We start from the raw sequence: 24,142 nt of genomic DNA on the forward strand, positions 1-24,142 counted from the left end.
TTCCCAAATCATAGATACCTCAGTATAGTGTGTGGACACAATCAAGGGTCAACTGTTGTAGCTCAGTTATGGACTTGGCTGACGCATCACTAGCTGTAAGATGCTTAGGCATCCACCAAGATTTTAAATACAAAAGATACTGGAAAATTATTGTGGATTTTTGCAGGTTCCAATTGTAATGGTCTCAGCTTGAGAGATGAGGACCTGAGAACAGATCACAAGCACGTTTTCCTTCAGATGTAAGTGACTTTTTGCATCACTTCTCGAGGACCGCTGAGAACAAAAGTTGTTATCTCTAATGTCGGTCTAGGGTCCTTCACTTAAAAAGGAAAAAGTTGGGCCAGTGAAAAGTCCGTCTCTATTTTCCATGTCGTACATGAGGAAATGGCTAATAGGAAATAGGCTTCGGCTTTTTATGTAGCAACCTTAGGGGAGTCCCATTCGGGAAAGGCTGAAGCCCTTACTTCAACCAGAAGCAGAGACAGAGGAGGGGAAAAGCTTCAGGTGTCCCAGGTGCTAACTAACCCGAGGGTACAGACGCTGTGTGTTCAGATAAACCCTGGAGATTTGCTCTGCTCCGCAGCTTCTCCGGGGAGCTCAGCTTAACCAAACCGTGCAAACAATTGCATCCATCACCAGCCACAGAAATCCTCAGGAAGATACACAGACTATGAAAGACTGAGGTTGGGAACAGGTGGAGGGTACATTACCTGCAAAACAAGTAGGCCTTTGCATCAAGAACCTGAATTTGCATCAAGAACCTTAACACAGATGAGACACGGATGAGCTATTCTCCAGGGCCACGTACCCTACCTCACAACCTTCCCCGCCACCCTGAAAGTCATCTCAGGAGCCTTTCCGGGGGAAAAAAGGGAGACATTACCAAGAACAAGTCATGAGGAGGATTTCACTGAGGAGGTGAGATTTGAATAGGGCCTTAGCAAGGGGTAAACAAAATGTGGGGACAGGCTAGAACACTGTAGGGAGAGATGGTACTAGTGACAAGGCAAAATAAACAAATGGCGTGGAATATTTTTGTGTTAGTATATTACCTCTGCAACTTACTAGTGTGTGTCCTTAAAAGTTGTTTAACCTTTCTGAATCTGTTTCCTCATCTTTTTTTTTTTTTTAAGATTTTACTTATTTATTTGACAGAGAGAGAGAAAGAGAGCGCACAAGGAGGCAGAGCGGCAGGCAGAGGGAGAAGCAGGCTCCTTGCTGAGCCGAGATAAGAACTGAGGGGAAAAAATAGGCACAGAAGGAAGCTATGAAGATTTAGGTGGGAGAGCTTGTTGGCATTTTGCTAGATGACCAGGGATGACCTTACCGAGCCTGATAGAAATGAGAGAGCCAAACCTGCTTATTTATGCTTCACATCTAGAGCACCTATTACTCACCAGGCACTTTGCAAGAAGCTGAGAAAAGCCTTAAATGCTTTGCAGAGGTTTTCTTTTGTCTTCTTTATTTTAATTCTGTAGGCAATGGGAGATTATTGAAGAATTTTGATCACAGGTACGTCACGCTTCCATCTGTGTCATAGAAAACTCACTCAGAAGCAAAATGGATAACAAAACAGCAGTGGCGAAATTAGAATAGCCACGTTATCAGCTAGAGGATTCCTACTCCTTGAATATCTGGTCAATTTGGATAAAAATCCAATTCTGTATCTTGGGACAGTTCTCATGATAGCTTGCGCCTAGTGTGTGTGTCTGTCCTCCTTGGTAGTTCTTAACCTTTAAGGCTATCTCCTTTTTAGCAACAACACATTGAACGTAGAACTCAGCTTCTTTGTCAGTTTCTAGAAAAATATCCACTCATACTGGAGGGTGTGTGTGTGTGTGTGTGAGAGAGAGAGAGAGAGAGAGAGAGAGAGAATACTTTACTGAAGATTCAGGGGTCACTAGGACATAGGGCTTCAAATGAAAGAATGTGGGGCCTGGGAGCAACAGCCAGCACCAAGTGCATCCAAGATAATTGCACTTGAAAGGAGTCCACACTTTGAGCATCTTTCATGTGTCTTCAGAGTATTTTAAATCAGAAACTATGAAATTGAGTTTTAATGCTAAAGCTCTTCCTGCTCTGAAGTGATTGGTCCGGCAGAGTTCAAATCTCCTGTTTTCATCTCCCTTCTTACTTTCCTCTCACCTCCCCCCCCATTTTTTCTGTGGAGCAACCAATAAAACCACCACCTGCCTCCTGCAGATAATCCACCAAACCATACCCATCAAATGTCAGTTTCTACCCCCAAACAATTATCAAAGCATTTCTCCAACAAAGCACTCCCTTTCTAGGAGGACTTTTGGTGACTAAAATTCTCTCTTTCCTATCATATATTTTCTCAAGAAAAACATATGCAGCTTCTTGTATGTTTAGCTACAGGACTTCTGAGGGCAGGATGGTAAGGGCTGGAGGTGTGGAGTGGTGAGTTGGGATCAGAAGGTAAACATGGCACAGCTATATTTTGCTTAACACAGTTGGGCCATATCCAACTCACAGCCTAGTCCCCATCTCTTGAAGGGCTGCTAGAAATTTTCTCTAAAGCTCCACTGGTGCCAATGCTTGTTGGATTTCTGGGTCTAGTTAGGCAGAAGCATCCTACCCCACCCACCACCATGTGTTGGTTCAAATTCAGTAGCACTGGGGCTCCATGGTTACCCCGAAAGTAGGTAGGAGTCTCAACATTGGGCTTTGACCGCATATGTTCCCCCTTGGAGTCGGGGCTGACCTCTGGACCAACATTGATTACAAAAATGCCTCCTATTACTTTAATATTACTACTTTTATAGGCCAACCAAGGAGAGAGGGCAGAGCTATGGTATTTACCAAACTCTTTTGCTTATGGGGTCAGGAGAGCCTGACCCTGTAACCTCTCTCCTGATTCTGGATCTTAATTTCTTGAGTTCTTTTCATAGCTACATTCCTCTAAAAATACCTATCCTCCCAAGAGCCAGAACAGATAGAAACATTTCTCTTCTCAACCTCCAACCCCATGTAGTGCTATGGGTATTAATTCTGTCTCTGGTGGCTGCTAGATTGCAGGGGCAAATGTGTGAGATATTACTTTTACTTTTATTTAGGACCTGGCTTCCCAACTAGATAAATATTCAATAGTCATGGTTCGTGTTTAGGCCTAGGGCTTTTTCCATCTTGTTCTCTGACCCAAAGTAAGTAACTCACCTCATAGTCTGGAGGATTTGATAGTTGGGTGAACTACCTATGTGAACTAACTCTCTGAACTTGAGTGGCTGAGCTCTGCACATTCTGTACAGCTGCATAGGTACTTTTACCTCTAACCTCGAATAATCATAGTCTTCTCTCTTCTTCCCTTTGAATAACTTCTTTAAAAGCAAAGAGTAGGAGGAAAACTCAGATTTTCAGAGGAAGTTCTGAGCTTCTCCTGTAATGTTTTGCTTTAAATTCCTCCTGCAACAACTTATTCCAGCAAGCCTGATTCTTCCACATTACTCTCCAACAGCAATGTGGGGATGCTTTGTGGCAAAAGCCTCTTAAGTTTTAACACAAATTACAGAGGTCATTTCTCCTTCCAGCTGTTACCAGAATTGTCTAAATTCTAACTTACAAATTCAGACATTTACATTGCCAAGTATTGTTAAGCATTCAGCTACCCAATGTACCCCAAGGGATGTATTGGCAGCTTTGCGATCACTTAAATTCCTAATTATGGACCCTGGAAACTTTTAATTAATCACTGTCTACATTCCAACTGTTATTCAGGGAATGTGAAAATCGTTCTTTCTGCCTCACCCAAAAATGTCTTTATTTCTCATTGCATGTAGTGTTCACCAAGGGTCGTAATAGGCAGTCCCCAGTTAAGATCTTTGAGGGACCCTTACTCAGTAGAAGAAGCAATCATAATAGGGATCTTTCATCAGGTCTCTACCTAATTGTAAGTTAAGGACTTCTTTTGTCTTGCTGCTTTTAATATTTTTTCTTTATCACTTTATTTTGCAAATTTAATTACAATATGTCTTGGTGTTGGCCTGTGTTTGTTGATTTTGATGGGAATTCTGGTGCCTCCTGGATCTGGATGTTGTTTACTTCCCTAGGTTAGGGAAGTTTTCAGCTATTATTTCTTCAAATAAATTTTCTGCTCCCCCCCTCTTTTTTTTTTTTTTTGAGTCCCTGAGTTCTCTAAGCCTATTCTCATGTTACATAATTCTTCTCTCTTTTGTTCAGCTTCATTATTTCCCATTATTTTGTCTTCTAAATCACTAATTCATTCCTCTGCTTCTTCCAGCCTGCTGTTCATTGCATCGATACTGTTTCCAATCTTGTTTATTGTAATCCAATCTTCATCTCTGATTGATTCTTTTTTAACTCTTTTATTTCTGCAGTAAGGGTCTCCCTGATGTCTTCTGTTCTTTTCTCAAGCCCAGTGAGTATCGTTATGATTGCTTTCTAATTTCTTAATCTTCTCAAGAACTTTGAAAGGAAATATTTTTGTCCCTCTTTATGAATTAGGAAACATAAAGACTTAGAGTTTAGTTGACTTGTCAAAGTCATACAGCTAGTGAGTGCGTGAGTAGGTTTCAAATGCATATCTGTCATGACTCCAAAAACTATCTTCTTTCTACTGCATCATAATATAAAATATGTAATACAATGCTTACAGCATATTTGATACTCAATATATTGTACTTTTTGTTCTTCTTTTTTTTCCACTTAGAGTGAAATGTCTATAATTTTAGCAGCTGTGTGCTAGGAACCAGAGACAGACACCAACATATATATTTTCTATTATCTTATGGTAGATATATATTGGATGCATGTCTGCCTTCATGTGCAGTTGCACCAGGCCCCACACTTGGAAGGACTCCACCATGGTTTAATTACCTGATGTCTCAAAATCCTTTATAGTTTTCAAAAAGGGACCCTGAATGTTTATTTTTTATTGGGCCCACATAATATGTAGCAGGTCCTGATTGGATACAAGGAGTGAAGGAAAAAGAAGCTCAAGGATTACACTTAGGTTTTTTGCTTCAACAATTGTGTGGATGGTAGCATATTTGGAAGTAGAATTTGGGGGAGAAATTAAGACTTTTGATGTGAACATGTTAACTTAGAGCTGCCTTTTAGATCTTATGGTGAGATATTTGCTGCTTGCTACTCCAGCATTCATTTCCCTCTTCCTGATTCCTGGTTAGACCCTGTTTCCCAGCTTTGTGATAAGGGTTTGATTGACTCTAGTTCCAGCCATCTACATGCTGTCCTGGCATGGCAGGCTCTGGCATATAGGAGCAAGGTAATCAACTATGCTGAGTAGACTAGTGCTCTTTGTAACTCCTTTCAACCCTAGATTGAAGGATAAAGGTTTAAAAGGGTAAGGAGAAGACTATTTGAGAAGGAGAGGCAAACACTGCAGAAACGGAGTCTAAAGGTTTTTTGTCTGTTTGTTTTTAATCACAGGCCATGGATACTTGTAGGAGAATCTGCTTACTTTCCCAGTATCTATCTTTACCAGCTTCCTACGTAAGAGACCTTCCACTGTTTAGCTGGGTATAAAGACTACATTTCCCAACATTCCCTGGAGCATTCCCTAGTACAGCCATATGATTAAATTCTTTTAAATAAGCTAAACAGGCATATGGCGTGTGCAATTTTCTGAACATATCCTTAAAGAGAGGGGGCTTGCCATTTCTCCTCCCTTTTACTTTCGGCCTTCTAGAATTTGAGTGCAGTGACAGAAACCCCAGTAGTAAGCACCAGACAAGAACCCTTGGTCCTTTGACATCATGGATACATGCCAGTTTTGGACTGCCTACTTCTTATCTTTTATGAGAGAGCTAAATGCTATCTTATTTAAGATAAGACTATTATCCACCATTATTTTGGATTTCTGTCACATACAGATAGTGTTAATCCTAAATGATGTGATATTCATATAATTAACTCCTTTTCTTTTCAGGGTACCTAAATAATGAACTGTTTGTTAAGAATAAGACTCTAATAAGGACATTTTTTTCTTACTCAGCCATGTGCAATTTGGTCTACATACACACTGAAAAAACCCCTATCCAACCCATATTTTGCTTTGGCTTTTTAAGTCCTCAAAAAAATATAGATACTTTACTAGGATCTATATTATTAAAAGCACCTCTACTCCCTCTAGGGAAGCAACAATTGATCCACATTTTTCTGGCACCAGCTCACATTTCATAAACCCTTGTTTAAAATTAACTCAAACCATTAAACAACACATAAAAAAAACCCTATCTTTTTAAGTTACACTATAAAAACTACCTTCAGAGAAACTGAAACAGGTGAGTTTACATGTAATCTCGGATAAGGTGACCAAATATTCAAAATTGACTAAGACAGTCCCAACTCCCAGATTGCTGACTGCTCTGGTTTCTGTCTCAGCACACGTCCTATGGTTCTGGCCAGATGTCATCCAACTTTAGGACAGAAATTCCTGCCCCTACTTGGACAAACAAATTACTAAAAATGGAGAGAAACAACATGAAAGTGGAAATGGCAAAAAAAAATAATAACTAAGCTTTGGTTGCAATTTTAGTTACATTTTGGTTCTTTGGCAATGTTTGTAAGCATTTCTCAACACATATTGTGTAGTTTGAGGTCTTTCAATCTGTGTATGAGATGATCCATTTCTAGGGTTCAATCAGTACTTTTAATAAGTGGTATTAACTATAATAGGCTAGAAAATGTCAGAATGCACTTCACATACTAAAGATGAGTGTTTTTCAAAAATTTCTGTTTATGTTTTATCTGTGAGTCTTTGGTACGAGAGGGTGATAAAAATAAGTTTAAACTCACAAAATTTTAGTCACTTAGGAGTACATTCACCCATTGTCTCTTGAGTCATGCATCAATATTAAGAAATCTTAAATCTTTCATTCAACAGCTATTTGACAGATGTAACATTAACAATACTTGTGAATCCATCACTTTCCTGAATAGGGTTTCCCTTGAGCCTCATTCTCACATTAGTTTCCCAGGGCTGTTCCAGCAACTTTACAAGTGTCTGTCCAGGACTGTGGGGTGGGGGTTGTCTACAGGGGATTAGTCAGTGGACAGTTCAACTTTGAAGTTCACTGGACAGAGGGTGTTTATAAAGAATTTAAGTTAGTCAGTTGGTCAAGGAAAGAAAGGCATTCCGGTTAGAAGGAGCAGTATGTGTTAAGCAGAAGAAAGAAGCAGTAGAGTGGATGGATTCACAATATCTTAGATGTAATTCTGAATTTCAAAAAGTTCTAAAAGCTGAATACATTAGGCAAGAAAACTGATCCATTCAATCTGAACTTATTGGTGTGCTGCATTTGTCAAATGAGTTCAGATTGTTTTATCATACTAAACAGTCTAAAATATCCAATCAGTCTAAAATATGGTCCACATAATGTGTATTTGAGTTGTAAAAATATATATATAATTATGAAAGCCTGATGCATTAACTATGCTTATCAGTTTTTCAGGAGGTATTATTTTTTTTCCTCTTTGAGCTTTAATGAAAATAAAACGTCAGGGGCACTTGGGTGGCTTAGTTGGTTAAGCATCCAACTCTTGATTTCAGTCAGGTTATGACCTCAGGGTCTTGAGATTGAGCCCCACGTTGGGCTCTGGGCTGAACATGGAGCCTGCTTGAGATTCTCTCTCTTTGCCCTCTACCTCTGCCCCTCCACCCCCTGCTCATACTTTATCTTTCTCTCTGCTCTGAAAATTAAAACCTCAAAATCCATAGCATTGGCAAAATAGATATCTAGTAAAGCTAACACAGTAATTTATGCATAATTATGGAAGAACTAGTGAATAAAGTGGTTATATGATATATCTCATGAATCAGTTTGTCAAATTTATACACAGCTTATTTATAATTAATAATTGCTTACTTTTTCTCCAGTTGTTTAATGACTTCTGTATGCTTGCTTGTGCTTTTACTCATGCGTATTTGGTGAATCTTACCTACCACAAGCAAGTAGAAGTCTATAAAGTAAAAAATTATCCCCTTTTCACCACTATCCTCCTCCCCCTTTAGCACATTTTCCAGAGGTAATCTCTTAAGAGGTTTGCATGTATTCTTTCAGACCTTTCTTGTTTTTTTTTTTATAATTTTAAAAAAGATTTTATTTATTAATGAGAGACAGAGAGAGAGAGAGAAGGAGAGAGGCAGAGGCACAGGCAGAGGGAGAAGCAGGCTCCATGCAGGGAGCCCGACATGGGACTCGATCCCAGGTCTCCAGGATCACACCCTGGGCTGAAGGCGGCCCTAAACTGCTGAGCCCCCCGGGCCGCCCAGACCTTTCTTATTTGTATGTAAGCATGCTTATGTCCTAGGTATACAAAAACAAATGTTGTTTCATGTGTCATTCTCTCACAAAGATGACATAATACTGTGAAGGTGTTCTGCAACTTGCCTACTTCACTTAATATGTTATATATATCTTTTCATGGAAATATGTATAGATCAACCTGATTCTTCTCAATGATTGCCTCATGTTCTATTGCATGGATGTTCTTCAATTTAACCATTGTCTTACTGACAGATATAAAGGGATTTTTAATGTTCTTATGATGGCAAATATTCCTTCAGAGTTACATCCCTGTACTACTTCTTAGTCATACTTAAAGGACTTCAGTCTCTAAGGTCCTTGGCCAAAGTGTATATTTTGTGGGAACTGATACCTTCTTTTCTTTTAAACCAAAGAGAAGTCATTCATGTTAACCTGTAAACACAGCAACAAAATGCATTTTGTTGATTTTTTATGAGAATTATAAAGGTGACTAAAAGGGCTCTTATGTGGTAGAAACCATTCATGTCTTGCTGCTGACTCCTTTAGCTCACCAATCTCATCTTTTTTTTTTTTAAGATTTTATTTATTTTCTTTTTTTTTTTTTTTTTTTAGATTTTATTTATTTATTCATGAGACACACAGAGAGAGAAGCAGAGACACAGGCAGAGGGAGAAGCAGGCTCCATACAGGAAGCCCGATGTGGGACTTATCCTGGAACTCCAGGATCATGCCCTGAGCCAAAGGCATACGCTCAACCGCTGAGCCACCCAGGTGTCCCACCAATCTCCTCTTCTTAAGCAAGGTCATTCTATAGGTTACTCTTTAAATTCTTCTTTAGTGTTCACTGCATCATATCTTTCATTGTAGGAACATCTAGAAATCACAGACCTGAGAAAGAATCTCCAGATGGAAGTTGCTAGAATTTAAAAGTAGTGTTTCCACACTAGAGACATGACATGCTTAAGGGCCATGGAACAAGGATGCTTTGTAACTTCTTGCCTCCACATCTGCCTCATATAATGGCCGACTCTGAGAGGAGGAGAGTGTGTTGTTTAGAAGCATGGGCTCTGCCATCATATTCCCCAGGTCCTGCCTCTTGTTAGCTCAGAGCTTGAGCAAATGACTTACCTCTCTATGACTGAGTTTCTTCATCTGTTAAAATGGGGACAGGGATGGTGATGATGATATCATCTGTTCTATAGGATTGCTATGAAAAAATAAAAGATTAGTATTTGTAAAGCACTTACAGCATCTGGCACATATTTGTTAAATAAGAATGACACAATGTTATAGGCACTGTGGCTCTTCTTAATTTCCTGAAGAAACAGCTGTTCACAAAACTTTGCGAAAGCTTAAATGTAGCTGAAGTTGACCAAAAAATATGGTGTGAAAAATTTTGCTTCTCCTACTCATCAGCCCCTTCACTATAGAGGTGTGTCTATTCAGTGCTCACAGAAGTCCTATATTTCAGTGACCTGTTCTGGATGTCCAAACTTCTAATGAGAAATAATACCTTATTTAGGTTAAAAAGAAGATGGACTGATATTAGGTGTCTGCTTTCTAGATGACTGTTAGGACATTCTTTGTGTTTAACAAAATATTCTCACAAGAAGAGATGCTTTAAAAAACACATCACAGGAGAAATTGAGTTAGATTTCAGAAATGTAAATATGGTGAAAATTGTCTGGATTCACAGGAAATTGGTGACTTTCTGAATGCAAGAAAATGATATGAAATTCATTGACAACGTATATTTATACTTCACATTTTCAGATTTTAATATTACAGCTATTAGAAATGCATCCAGTTTTTATTTATGCAAGAGCTGATTAGCCAGATCTGATATTTTACAAGTTTTTTATTGCTGTTTCCTTCCCACTCTAAACCTGCAATTTTCTGCATTTTGATCAATTACAAAGCATGTGAAACTGGTTTCTTTAATATGGTAGATTTCCAACACAGACAGTATAGCTCCTCACTTTCTCTTTTGTGGGAAGATACAGGACTAAAAGGCCACATCTTCTGGGTGGCTTCCATATTCTCTGGATTTGTTTATAGCTTTGGGTTGAACACTCTGACCAAGTAATTTCATATTCTTGACTGCTGTGTCATGATTTAGTATCCCAACAAAGTTGAAGGTGTTACTTCCTCATATTATCACTCACAGGATTTGGGGGCCTGATACCAGCTTTAAACACCAGCTTCAGCGTAGAAGTATACTTGTAGGACTTTGGGTGGGACTTCAAATACTGAAAGAGGAAAGGAAAATTTGCATGCTGTGGGTAGCCACTGAAGTACCCATGGTGAGTTGACATTCAAAAAAAATACTTTACCTTATTCCCAAAAGTTATGTGATTCCTCTTCCAGGACAGTGTCAGGAACTCTCATTTCTTTTCTTTCTCCTCTGCCTGTTCAGGCCGTGCTTAACTCTAATAATTTCTTTTCAAACTCGAGTTGCTTAGGCAACTACACTCTTTGCTCTCTAACTTGACCCCATTTCCTGATGAATAGGCTTTTCATTTTTTCACTAAGTCCTAAGACTTTCACATTTTGCAATTTTCTCTGCTAAATAACTCTAGGCATAACTGCTTAGAAAATCATAAGCAATCATAAAATCTTAGATTTTTAAAGGAAATTTAGAAATCATTTAATCCAGCCGCCTCATTTTACAGTTAAAGAAATTGAGCCCCCCAAGAGGAGATATAACTTGTTCAATGTCATCCAGCTAATTTGTAAACTGGGTAGAATTTTTCCAAAGCTAATTTTTTGAATTGATTAAAACTATAACTAAGATAATTTTAAATTTTTTTTAAATTTATTTATGATAGTCACACAGAGAGAGAGAGAGGCAGAGACATAGGCAGAGGGAGAGGCAGGCTCCATGCACCGGGAGCCCGACATGGGATTCGATCCCGGGTCTCCAGGATCGCGCCCTGGGCCAAAGGCAGGCACCAAACCACTGCGCCACCCAGGGATCCCCAACTAAGATCATTTTAAAGGGCACATACTTTTCCATCTTGATCCTTTTGAGTTTTCATAGGAATATTATTTATAGAACCAAATTTACAAAATCATGACTCCTATTGTTAAGAAAACACTGTGATGTGAGAAATAGTTAAATGAGGTTTGGTATTACCATGCTTTTTAATTGATCATTTATCATAACAATAGTCTCAGATGTGGTGGTTAATTGAAGGTTGACTAGGTCCAAGGTGATTGATTTGCTTTACCTTTTATTTTGGTGGGGGAGAGAGTTGAGAGAAAATGGACCAACACATGTAGAGAGAAATAATCTTAACATGGACATCAGGTTAGGGTAAAAAACTATTGTCATTATTGTTAATAAAATATCACACTTTGTGTCCACAAGATCATAACTCTAGTTTGAATATGAAGACCAGATAAGAAATTATAAATTATTTTTGTGTCTATAATTTGTATCTAGCTAGAGCCAAAGATTAAAGGTCTGTGTCTTCCCACGCTCTCTCTATTGCCTGCTCATTCCAGTTAGTGAGTTCTCCAACATGGCCACAAAGAACTTATAGTCTTTTTTTTTTTAAGAATTTTTTTTTTTAGGATTTTATTTATTTATTCATGGGAGACACAGAGACAGAGAGGCAGAGACATAGGTAGAGGAAGAAGCAGGCTCCCTGAAGGAAGCCCAATGTGGGACTCAATCCTGGGACTCCAGGATCACACCCTGAGCCGAAGGCAGATGCTCAACCGCTGAGCCACCGAGGCATCCCAAGAACTTATAGTCTTTGAAGAGCCACTTATAGTCTTTTATGCCACTCTGTGCAAGGCAGTGTATCTCACAAACAGGCCTACCCCTAACATTTGTGAGCCTGAGGTGAATATGAAAATGGTTATCTCTGACCCTCTCCCTACCATAATGGATCGCATAACCCTTCTGTCTGTAATGACCTCATCAAAGAAACTTGTGTATAATTGTGTAGAATTCACCAAGCTTCACTACATATCCAAGCTCTCTCCACAAGTCCAAACACAAATTGTACAAGTAATGCAGTCTGCTCTTAAGAGGATAGAGAGGATCAGAAGCCCAAGCAAGCACCTGAAGGAGACTCAGACTTCACAAGCGGGGAATTCTAGGTTTTCTGGGTAAAGAGAGCTTGGTCTAGAAGAAGGAGAACATGTTTCAGGAGGTGACAGACCTGTTACCTTATGGGAAAGAGAAAGATAAGGGAGGGCCAGAATAGAACCTAAAGTATTGGACCCAGGAAAGAAGTCTTGGTTGATTGAATCAAAAACAGTACTGCTGACAAGAACACTGACATAGAACCCTTCTATAGACATTGTCTCTTGTGTAGGACATCTATACAAGAAATGGAAGCAAAAGCGTCTAATGTCCAGAAGGAAGCCACTCTTTGAAGTTATTTCTTAAACAGGGAAGTTTCAAGAGATGTTCTGAAAAAGCATCTAAAAGAACAACACTATTCAAAGGTATGGCATGTCAAACTGGAAGGAATTTCAAGATAGTTTCATGAAGATAGAATAGAGATCACAGAGATAAGTAACTTGCCCAAGGTCAGACTGCAAGTAGTAACGGAACTCACCTGGGCTTCCAGGTTCTCAGGACTGGGTTTTTACATGACCAGGTGCTGAAGCCCCTAGAAGTATAACTCTAAGCAGCACAGAAGAAAAAAAGACATAGGGTAGGTCTTATACTCTAAGTGTATTTTTAATGATGTGACAGCAAAACAGCATATACCACCGATTTCTATAGAAAATCAGACACCAGTCAGACTTTGAGAGAGAGAGAGAAAGAGAGAACAAGAGAGTGAGTGTGCAAGCTGGGAAATCAGGTGAAGAAGAAGAGGAACCACTATAATGTAAGGGCTGATGTCTTGGTAGTGATGCTGAGCATCAGAGAAACTCTCTTCTTATGAATCAAAGGAAAGTGATATAATCACTATTAGGTGATTCATTTGGGGAAGTTGGTGCAATGAAAAAAGGTAGAAACAAAGAAAGGGGGCTGTAGGGATTCTGAATGATCCCCTCACTCCCATTAACTCCCACTTTGGGACTATATATGACTTGATTTATACACTCCTATCCTGTCTGTAGGCTTCATATTTATTTTAAATATGAAGGCCAGGAAATAAAATGTATTGAAGTGGCAAGTATGGTATAAGTATGATTAATAGTTTTAAAACAAATTGAAGTTTGGTCTGTGAAAAAGAGAATTAGGCTGGAGGACAGAGTTTGTGTTCCAGTCCTAGTCCTGCAGCAAGCCATTTAACCTCTGCAGTGTTTTCTAAAAGGTAAACTGAAAATAGCAAGGCTAACTCTTGATATTTAATGACAGCAAAAATAGAGGGAGGAAACGCAAGTGTCCAGTAACAGGGAAATAGATTATGGAATATTTCTAAACTACAGTATTATCCACATTAAAAATTACAGTTTTATAAAAAAAATAAATTAAAAAAACAAAACTTACAGTTTTGAAAATTTTAACAATATACTAAAATGTTATAAGGTTAACGGAAAAAACATGATTCAGAAACTATATATATTGAGTTATTCCAATTTTATGAAATATATGATCATAGAATGCTTGAGGAGGTGCCTGGGTGGCTCAATGGGTTAAACATCCAACTCTTGATTTCAGCTTGGATCATGATCTCAGGGTCATGAAATTAAACCCCGTGTTGGGCTCCATACTCAGTGAGGATTCTGCTTGAGATTCTCTCCCTCTCCCTCTCCCCACCCCCTCACTCTCTATCTCTAAAATAAATAAATAAAATCTTATAAAATACTTGAAGCAAATACATCAACATGTTAATTTTATTATCTCTAGGTGACAGAGATGGTTTTAATTTTCTTCTTTATATAGTATTTTTATTATTTTCCAAATTGTGTCTAATGGACATACAGTATTCTCATTTTTTAAAGTTTTTATTTTAATTCTAGTTAGTTAACATACAGCATAATATTAGTTCCAGGTGTACAATATAGTGATTTAACACTTCCATACAACACCCAGTACACATCACGAATGCCCTCCATAATCTCTATCACCTATTTCACCCATCCCCCCCAACCTCCCCTTTGGTAACATCAGTTTGTTCTCTATAGTTAAGAGTCTGTTTCTTGGCTTGTACAGTATATCAATTTAATCATCAAGAAAAGATGTTTTTAATAGAAGTGATGCACTCTAGCCTAATTCGTAATGATGTTGTAAGGAAAATGGAAATAAAGTAAGTTTAAAGCTGAATCCTGATGAGCATGTGCTAAATAAGTATTTATGTTAAAGGAAAAAAATGATGTATGTGTCCATGTGCAACTTTTTTCTTTTTTTAAGATTTTATGTATTTATTCATGAGAGAGACACACACACACACAGAGAGAGAGAGAGAGAGAGAGAGAGAGAGAGGCAGAGACACAGGCAGAGGGAGAAGAAGCAGGCTCCATGCAGGGAGCCTGATGTGAGACTCGATCCCAGGACTCCAGGATCACACCTGAGCCAAAGGAAGATACTCAACCACTGAGCCACTTGGGCAACCCTGCTTTTTTCTTAATAATAAATACATATGCCTGTAAATAATTAGAAGTCAATTCCAGTCATTAGAAGAGCACAGGATATGTGCCATTACCACCTCAGAAGCATCTGTGGGGGCTGACTCTGATGTCTAAAAAAAAAGTAAAGTCAACCTTGCTCAGTATACAGCAATTTTATCCAGTCATCAGGAGGGATGGTTAGCTTTTTTGGGAAAGTCTTTGTGCAAGAGGTGGGGCCCTCAGGTAGGGGTGGAACTGTGTAGACTGACTTCTTTTTCTGTAGCTTTAATTTCAGCCCCTTTTCTCAGTAGGCAATGACCACTCTCTTGTCATTCCCCATGGAAGTTGCAGTAAGTTAGAGGAGGGTTAAAATAGGTTCTTGGGAAATAAAAATAGGCAGTGAGTAGGGCTGCATATGGGGCTTTTAATAGAATGAGTTTAGCATCCTGGTAGGTTAAGGTAGGCTAAACGAGGTAACTACTTCCATTTATGAACTACTGTGGCAAATACTTGCTAGTCGTGCATTTAGTCCTCTAATAATATGAGGTAAGTCATATTATTTCTTTTCCTCCTCTTCCTCTCCCACCTTCTCCTCCTCTTTCCCCCCCTTTTTCTTAAAATTGGAGAAACTGAAGCTCAGGGAGGAAAAAAAAAAAAGGAATTCTTATCTAAGACCACATAACTAATAAATGCTAGAACCAGAAATTTAGGTTTTACTGTTTACCTCAGATTCACTCAAGAAGAATGTTGAAAATGCGAACTCCTAAATTCTGTCCCTGGAAATTCTGATTTAGTAGGTTAGCAATGGGACCAAGGCATCTATATACTTTTTTTTTAAGATTTTATTTATTTATTCATGAGGAAGAGAGAGAGAGAGGGAGAGGGAGAGGCGCAGAGACACAGGCAGAGGGAGAAGCACGCTCCATGCGGGGAATCCGATGTGAGACTTGATCCCCAGACCCCAGGATCACACCTTGAGCCATAGGCAGACGCTCAACCACTGAGCCACCCAGGAGTCCCAAGGCATCTATATTCTTAAAAGCCTTGTTGATTTGTTGTCAGGGCAAGGATCCCTGCTTCATCTGACAGTGCTACTCCTAAGTCAGCAAGGAGGCAGGCTGTGTTCTTGTGCACAGGCCTGAAGACCCAGCCTTGTGAGTGAGATTTCCTGGGGGAGGAACCTTTGACTTCACATTCTGCATGAAACTCCCTATTCATGGTCCTTGTAGATTCTTCAGATTCATTTGTCTCTCTCACACCGTCAGAAAGCTGGTCAGTTGGAAAGGATGCTAAAGTAAAACGTGAATGTACCAAGATAGAGGAAATGGTTTTTACTAGAACTCATCAGCAAGGACTGAACTGATTGAAGATTTATGGTTGAAGATTCTTGCGGTAGTATGGAAGAGGGCATAAGCACCACCACCCCACTGCCACCTTCCAGAGTTTAGTTCAGTAAAAAGACAGTCATTAAACTGGTTCTAAGGAGGGCAGGTCCTGCTAGGTATAGACCTTTTATTAGGCTGAGAGAGATTGCACTTTTGGGGCCAAAGAGTGTCCCTCTGTAGGACTACAGAGGAATAGCTGAGGGGCCACCAGTGTCCTCTCTGCTAATTTTTCCCCAGGCTAATCAACTTCTTCTCTAAGTAAAATATTTACCAAATATATTAAATATACTGGCTTGAAGAGGAACAAATCATTGACCTGATTCATGCATCCCCATACTTTGGTCTTCCTTGCCTCAGACACCATGCCCACATCACCTTTTCTCTCCTCCCTATCTTTGCACATCTAATCCCATTGCTTGGAACACTCTTCTGCTCTCTCTGATCTTCTTTCCCTTCACCTATATTATTATTAGTCTTGCAGGTCTTAGTTTAAGCATTCCTTTCTTGGGAGGCTTCCCCAACATAAAGGTTAGAGACACTTTTTTTTTTCTTTTTATTCATGAGACACACACACACAGAGGTAGAGACACAGGCAGAGGGAGGAGCAGGCTCCACGCAGGACACTTGACGTGGGACCTGATCCCGGATCTCCAGGATCATGCCCTGGGCTGAAGGCGGCACTAAACAGCTGAGCCCCCCTCACCCCCCAGTACCATCTAGCCCGAGGTTAGAGACTCTTAATGTATGTTCTGACAACCCTGTGCTAGCACTCATCACATTTTATTGTTACTACATATCTAATTGCCTATTTCCCCCTATACTGTGAGCTCAGGGAAAGCAGGGACTTTTTCTCGCTTGTCCCTCATTGTTTCCTTATGGTGAATTCAATGTTTGTCCAGTCTGTATTGGGGATTGAATGAGCTGAGCTGAGAATGTGAAACTCTGTACTTAGTGAGCCCGTCACCTAGAAGGATCAAAGGTTGGGACTGGAACTGTGATCAGTTAGGGACAGAATCCCTAACTCTACTAGAGCTCAACTTTATACAGATTATGATGCCAAGAATCCCGAGATGAGAATCAGGAGCATGAGGTGTGTGACTTTTGACTAGTTGCTTAGTGTCTTTATCTCTCAGAGCTTTTCTGAGTAGGAAAGGGAAGTGTAGGAAAGTACTTTAAAAATATAAATATGAGTGCACAGTCGTGGAGATGTAGGAGAAATGGGGTCATCTCCAAAGGGCTGTGTTTGGGACTTAGAGGCCACATTCTGGTTCCTATTTTTCCCACCTCAAGCCATATGTCTGGTTAAGTCAGCACAGTCAGTACAATGGAGCTCTCATCAACCCTCACTCACCACCGCCATTATCTGGTTGATTAATACAGTTTGTGTGTTATTTCAAGAGGAAGGGGAGGAGGAGAAAGAACAAGGTAGCAGCATTTGCTGGTGTTAAGTGTGGTGGATCTGTCAAAAACACTTTCCAGATTCCTGATTCTCTAGGGGATAATTTTTCTGCTGGTATTTTGAGATCTCAAAATTAAATACCTGTACCAGAGCTGCCATCTCCAAGGTGACAGTGCTAGAAATCTCCTTTGGATTCTTAACATGAGAGATTTTAAATAATAGTTTCCTTAATGAAGCACCATATGGATAACATTTTAGGACAGGTAATCAAATGGTGGAAGAAAAAAATCAACTGAAAAAAACAAGTGAAAGCATTTCATAATATATACATAAATCAAATCATCACACTGTACACCTTAAACTCACTCAAAGTTGTATATCAATTACATCTCAATAAAACTGGAAAAAATAAAGAATTTGAAGTAGAGTTGCCAGATATAGCAAATAAAAATATTTGGGACATACATTAGGAAATTATTTGTTATTTATATCTGAAATCCAAATTTAACTTGGTATCTTATATTTTGTCAGGCAAACTTTAATGGAAGGCATCTCCTTTTCCCTCGCTTAGTTCTGTTCTAATTATTCCATAGTAAAAAATAAAATGTTTTTTTAAAAATGTTAATTCTCTAGTATTATTGTTTATATGAGTTGAATGTTATCATTTAGTCTTTTAAAATTACATTTCTCTTCAAAATAGCCCTGGGGCACCTGGGTAGCTCAGTCAGTTAAACCTCTTGGTTTCAGTTCAGATCATGATTTCAGGGTGGAGCCTGCCTAGGATTCTCTCTCTTTCTCTCTCTCTCTCTCCCTCACCCTCTCTCTCTCTCCCTCTCTCTCTCTCTGCATTCCCCTCCCTAACCAGTGTGTACTCTCTCTCTCAAAAATAAATAAATAAATAAATAAATAAATAAATAAATAAATAAATAAATAAATAAATTCAAAATAGCCCTTCATTTTTACTCATATTTTCATATAGGAGATTAAGATTTAATTTATCTGGTCAATTATTTCATGGCATTTGAGGGGGGGGGCTCTTCTGTGTTTTAACCTTAAGTCAATAGGATTTTGATCATTATGGTCATTTTATTGTATTATAGTTCAGTACCATCTATTACTATGTTTTCTTTGAAGGCAATAAACCACAACTTTACACGTGGAAAATCTTGGGTACTGCATTTCATTCATTCTGCTTAGCACTAAGTGGTATTTTATTTTATTTTATTTTATTTTATTTTATTTTATTTTATTTTATTTTTTAAAGTAGGCTCTGTGCCCAGTGTGGAGCCCAATGTGGAGCTTTAACTCACAATCCTGAGATCAAGATGCACAATGAGATCAAGAGTTAGACACAACCAACAAAGACACCCAGGTACCCCCATGTTATTTTACTTTTTATTGAAAAGTTTCGGGTGTATACAAAAAGAAAAGTATTTTTATGAACTTCCTTGTATCACATTAGCCACCTCCTATAGTTACCACCTCTGGCCAGCATTGTTTTAACTATACTACCATCTGCCTCCCCACCACCACTTCAGTTATTTTAGACCAAATCCCAGGCCTTGAATCATTTCAATGATAAATATTTCAGTATATATATGTAAAAAGAGAAAAAAAATAAAAATATATCTATAAAAATAATCATACCTAAAACAGTGAATAGTATTTCTTTAATATTATCAAATATCAAATGAGGGTTCAGATTTCTCTGATTGTTTCTTTTTTTAAATTTTATTTATTTATTCACACACACAGAGAGAGGAACAGACACAGGCAGAGGGAGAAGCAGGCTTCATGCAGGCAGCCTGACGTGGGACTTGATCCCAGATCTCCAGGATCACACCCTGGGCTGAAGGCAGTGCTAAACTGCTGAGCCACCTGGGCTGCCCTCTCTGATTGTTTTATAATCTTTATATGTGTGTAATTTTTTGAATCAGAGACCAGAAACCAAAATCTCTTTGTTGTAATTTATAGGTAGGTTTCTTCCTATTTATTGAAGAAACTTGGTTATCCAGTTGAATCTTCTACATTCCAGATTTTTAAAACTATATCCCCATAGTATTATTTAACATGACCCTCTGTCTCTGTATTTTTTATAAACTGGTAGTTGGATGTGCAGATGTAGTCTAATTCAGGTTAAATTTTTTTCAAGAGTACTGGTAAATGGTGTGTGTATTATGAGGTATATAATATCTAATTTTTGTGATATCAGAGACCATTGATGATCATTGCCTAAATCCATTATTTAACTAGAAATCTGCAAAATGGTGTTTGTTTTACTACATCATTCTTTTTCTATTTATTATTGAGAAAACTTTCCCTCATCGATTGTTTTGTTACATTAAGATATATACGTACCCATATATATGTAAGTACATGTCATAGATCAGTCCCTAGGAAACAGACTTTGAGGTGGAGGTTGCCTATCGGACTTATAGAAGAGAGTTCTAGGGAACAACACCTGTAAGAGAGAGAGGAAAGCAGGGACTGGGTGAAGGAGTGGTTGAACAGTGAAGGAGTTGAAAAGGAAGACTCAGCCAATCCCACAGAAAGCTTTGAAGCTGGGAAAACTCTTCAGAATTGAGACTGTGCCTACCCTTGCGTTGACAAATCGTTGTTTGTGGGCTGCCTCTGGATTGAGAATGTATTCTCTGGTAAAACAACAACCTTCATCCAAAGGCAATTCCTGAGGAAGGCTCTGCTGGGAACCTTTAGCAGTTGAGGCTCCAGACAGCTAAATTAGTGTCTCAGTCTTGAAGGGGAATCAGGGCAGTGCTCTGAAGTACTCAATACAAAAAAGGCAGGTTAAATGCTTGATTCTAAGAAAAAAAAAAAAAGAATAAATAGATAAATGCTTAATTCTTTGTACTTACCAGATTTAAGAATTGTGATTTTTAAAAAATATCATAAACTCGTGGATTTTAACATATTTGATGTGTTTGCAATCCATGGCAGTAGTCATTTTTAGTGATTTCCATCTTTTGCCAGGAGAAACTTCCTCAGGTTGGCCTATGAACCCTTTGACATGACCCCTCCACACTCACCAACAGTTTTTGATAGCTTCTTTACTTTCTTGATGACAGAATGTTCAGACTCAACTGCTACAGTTCCTGTCCCAAACCTGTAAATTACCAGGGAGAAATCATGTTTAGAGGCCACAGCAAGTTTAGGAGTGGTGCTCACTGCTCCTGGGTTGGCTATTGCTTAGCTTTTACAGCAGAGATAGCTGGAAATACATAATTTCCTAAAAAGAGAAATGTATCATGAACTCTTCAGTGGTATTTCTAGCTTGAATTTAAGATTACAAGAATTTACTAAACTTTGATTTTATGTTAGTATCTCTTTTCCTCTGGAAATCCTTGTGTTAGGAAGCAGTGGGAAATTAAGAAGGCTTAAAGCTATCAGAAGAGAGGAAGGGAAAAGACAAAATGAAAGCAGGGAAGGAATGTGTGTCATTTTGCAAAACCAACAGTTTTAGTCAAGGAGAAGTTAGGTGTCTTGCCTGATAGCTCCATACATAAGCCAGTTTGAGACTGATTCAAGCCAAAGACCTTCTCAGAAGCCCCCTTGAGTTGTCCTGAAGTTGCCTTTAGCTCTTTATGATACTAAGATCTCCTTCTATGGGCAGAGTTTTATGGTGTTTTTTGAATATACAATGTATACATTAGCATGTTGACTTGCTAGGCATGCACAATTGAACCAAAGTGCCTAATGCAAGCCCCCTGCCCTTGCCCCTTTTCTACTTTTGAAAGCTAGAGTGATTTCTTGAAAGTTTCGGTGTTTTCTTTTTGAACAAAAACCAGATGTCAGCTTTATATATTCTGCTTGCATAGAAGTGGAGAAAAATGCAACCTGCCCTATTATTCCAAATGAAGTTTTAAAATTAATGGCTTTGATTAGTGACTCAATGTTTACTTAACCTTGATTCCCAAATTGAGCCTAAGGAAGGACTTTTCTTACCTTTTGATGATTTGGGCTATAGATTTCCCTATTTTTTTTTTTTCTCTACTAGTCTTTGTCCTACTTTTTCCTCTAATAGTTCTTGCAACTTTTTGGTCTATACTGGCTCCTTTTCTTGTTTTCTGGCTCAATATATACTAATAAATATGAATTTTAATGACACTGGGAACTTGTAATCAGATATGCCACACAGCATGTGCTCAATCTCCCATTTTGAAACCATCTTCTTAATATCATCAAAAATCAAAATCTGGTTTCCCTTACATAATACATCAGGTTGTTTCCAATTGTTTAGTGCTAGAATTCCTTAATTAAGAAATATATGTAGAAACCTGACAGTTTAGTCCACCTGGCTGTCTTGGTTGGTGGAATGTGCAACTCTTGACCTTGGGGTTATGAGTTTGAGCCCCACGGTGGGTGCAGAGATCACTTAAAAATAAAAAAGAAATAAACTCTAAAAAAAAAATCTGATAGTTTTTTATTATATTTCACTCATACATCTACTTGTATTTAATTTTGCATTTACTTAGGACCTACAATGTGCCATGAAGTGTGCTCTTATGATATGTTGCTGGTCCTCTGGCTCATGTGGGATTCTTTTTTTATTTTTTAAATTTCATTTACTTATTTGAGAGAGAGAGAGAGAGAGAGAGAGAGAGAAAATGAGCGGGGGAGGGGTAGAGAGAGAAGCAGACTCCCCAGCTCAGCTGGGAGTTAGCCAGGTGGCTCTATCCCAGGACCCTGGGATCATGACCCAAGCTGAAGGCAGACACTTAACTGACTGAGCCACCTAGGCACCCCATCAAGTTCTGATTCTTGTCCAGGTTGCTTAACAATAGAGAAGTATCTGACCTCAGGGACATTTTTTTTTCTTAATGCTTATTAGACTGATGGGTATTTTGGAAGGTAGGAGAAGGAATAGCTGGACTGCAAAGCTCAAGTGATAATTCCTGCATTTTCAGAATCATAGTGCATAAAATATTCTTAATTTAATCTCATATTAGAAGACAGTGACCTTATAGGATATAAGATAGTAATCCTTATAGGATAAGTGGATGTCATTCAGATGAAGCTGTCATATTGGTACTGGGAAATACAGGTCTGGGACAAAGGAGAGAATTCAAGGAAATGCTGCATGGGTCAGAAGGCTGACCAACTGTTTTAATTCTGTCAAATGATAGAACAAATGCACATGTACTTCAGCTGAAGCCAGAATACCTTGAAAAGAATTTCCTGAAAGAGTGAGGATCTTAATGTAGAAGATAGTTTAATAGCCTTCTCTAGACTTTGGGAAGGTTCCTATCTATATAGGCCATAGATTCTTATCAGGAGATAGGTTCAATAGCTAATAGCTTCTCCAAGTACTTTCTAGCCCCAGGAGTCGGTAATTTAGTATACTTAAGTAGGGATTTCCTTGACATTTTTGCATTGAATATCAGAATAAATAGATAATAGCATATCTATATAACTTGCTAACATGTCATTTAGGCCGCTTGAGGGCTGTAGTAAATTGCTCTGCCACTTTTTTAAGTGATTATACAAGTGCTAAGCATCAGTGATAAGATTATTCTGTGTTTTATTATTATTCCTCCCCTCTGGTGCTGAGAAATGAATTGCTTATGAAACAGAAGAGAGGATTGGCTTAATAACTGTAATCAGATATGCCACACAGCAAATGTGAACTTCCCTTTCCCCCATTTTAGCCATCTTTTATCCCAAGAAGAACAACCGAATCTCAGATGTGGGAAAGGGCAGTAGTAATCCTTGAATGTAAACTGTTCACAGGAATTAGACACAAGTGAAACTAAAACAATGGAACAAACTTGTGATTGGTGACTATCTTACATTCTTTCTAAAGAGTCCTAAGGGATGATTAATATTAATATCAACACACATCTTGCTGTTCTAAACACTTCACTACTAATTTATGCTTATAACAACTCCATGAGGTAGACACTGGTATTATTTCCATTTTATGGATAAGAGCTGAAACACAGGGACTAAGTGATTAGCCCATGGTCACATAGAGATGACTAGATAGTATGCTAAACTGCCTCTAATGAAATACTGATTTCCTGACTGTATTTGAGTTAGTTCAATATTATGTTTCTAGGGAAGACTTAATCAGTTTTTGAGAAAACATGCAGTCAGTCCAATTTCAAATTAGGACGAATCTTTGGCTCAATCCTTTAGTCTCTAAAAGTCCCTCAGAGCCTTTACTTGGATAATTAGTTGTGAACAATATCAATTATATCTAAGTGGACAAATTTAATTACTACAGAAGACCAATTGATTTTTTTAATTATCATTGATTGCTCAGTGGTTATCTCAGGGTAAAGATTGGTACTTTCTGAATCTTTCATTTAATTGGTTTATTAAGTAGTCCGAAGGTTGACACCAAAGTTAGAAAGGGGAATTTTCTTCCTGCACCCTTTTTATCTCCATAAAGGGTAAGCATCATTTAAGCCTAAGGCATTCAATAACCAAAACAACAGTAACAACAAAAACAACAATTAATATTATGTTTCTTGTAGATTTTAGGGATCTTCTCACTTTTTGTTTTAGTGGATTTATTAGAGGTAGTGATACTCTAGTTTCCTAATGGTAAAAAT

General features: G+C 38.4%; 1 long non-coding RNA gene across 3 annotated transcripts in view; it reads left to right on the forward strand.

Moving 5' to 3' along the window:
• The window catches only part of LOC144302952 (uncharacterized), a 56,039-nt gene that overhangs the window by 13,189 nt on the left and 18,708 nt on the right, over nt 1-24,142 (forward strand). The window contains exons 2-4 of one of the 3 annotated variants that reach the window (XR_013369947.1): nt 167-239; nt 584-918; nt 18,835-18,942. This is a non-coding gene — a long non-coding RNA (uncharacterized LOC144302952). The remainder of the gene's footprint in view (nt 1-166; nt 240-583; nt 919-18,834; nt 18,943-24,142) is intronic. The other 2 variants (XR_013369948.1, XR_013369949.1) reach the window with 2 other exon arrangements.

This window comes from Canis aureus, chromosome 32, assembly GCF_053574225.1.
Source record: "Canis aureus isolate CA01 chromosome 32, VMU_Caureus_v.1.0, whole genome shotgun sequence".
In the NCBI taxonomy this organism is placed as follows: Eukaryota; Metazoa; Chordata; class Mammalia; order Carnivora; family Canidae; genus Canis; species Canis aureus.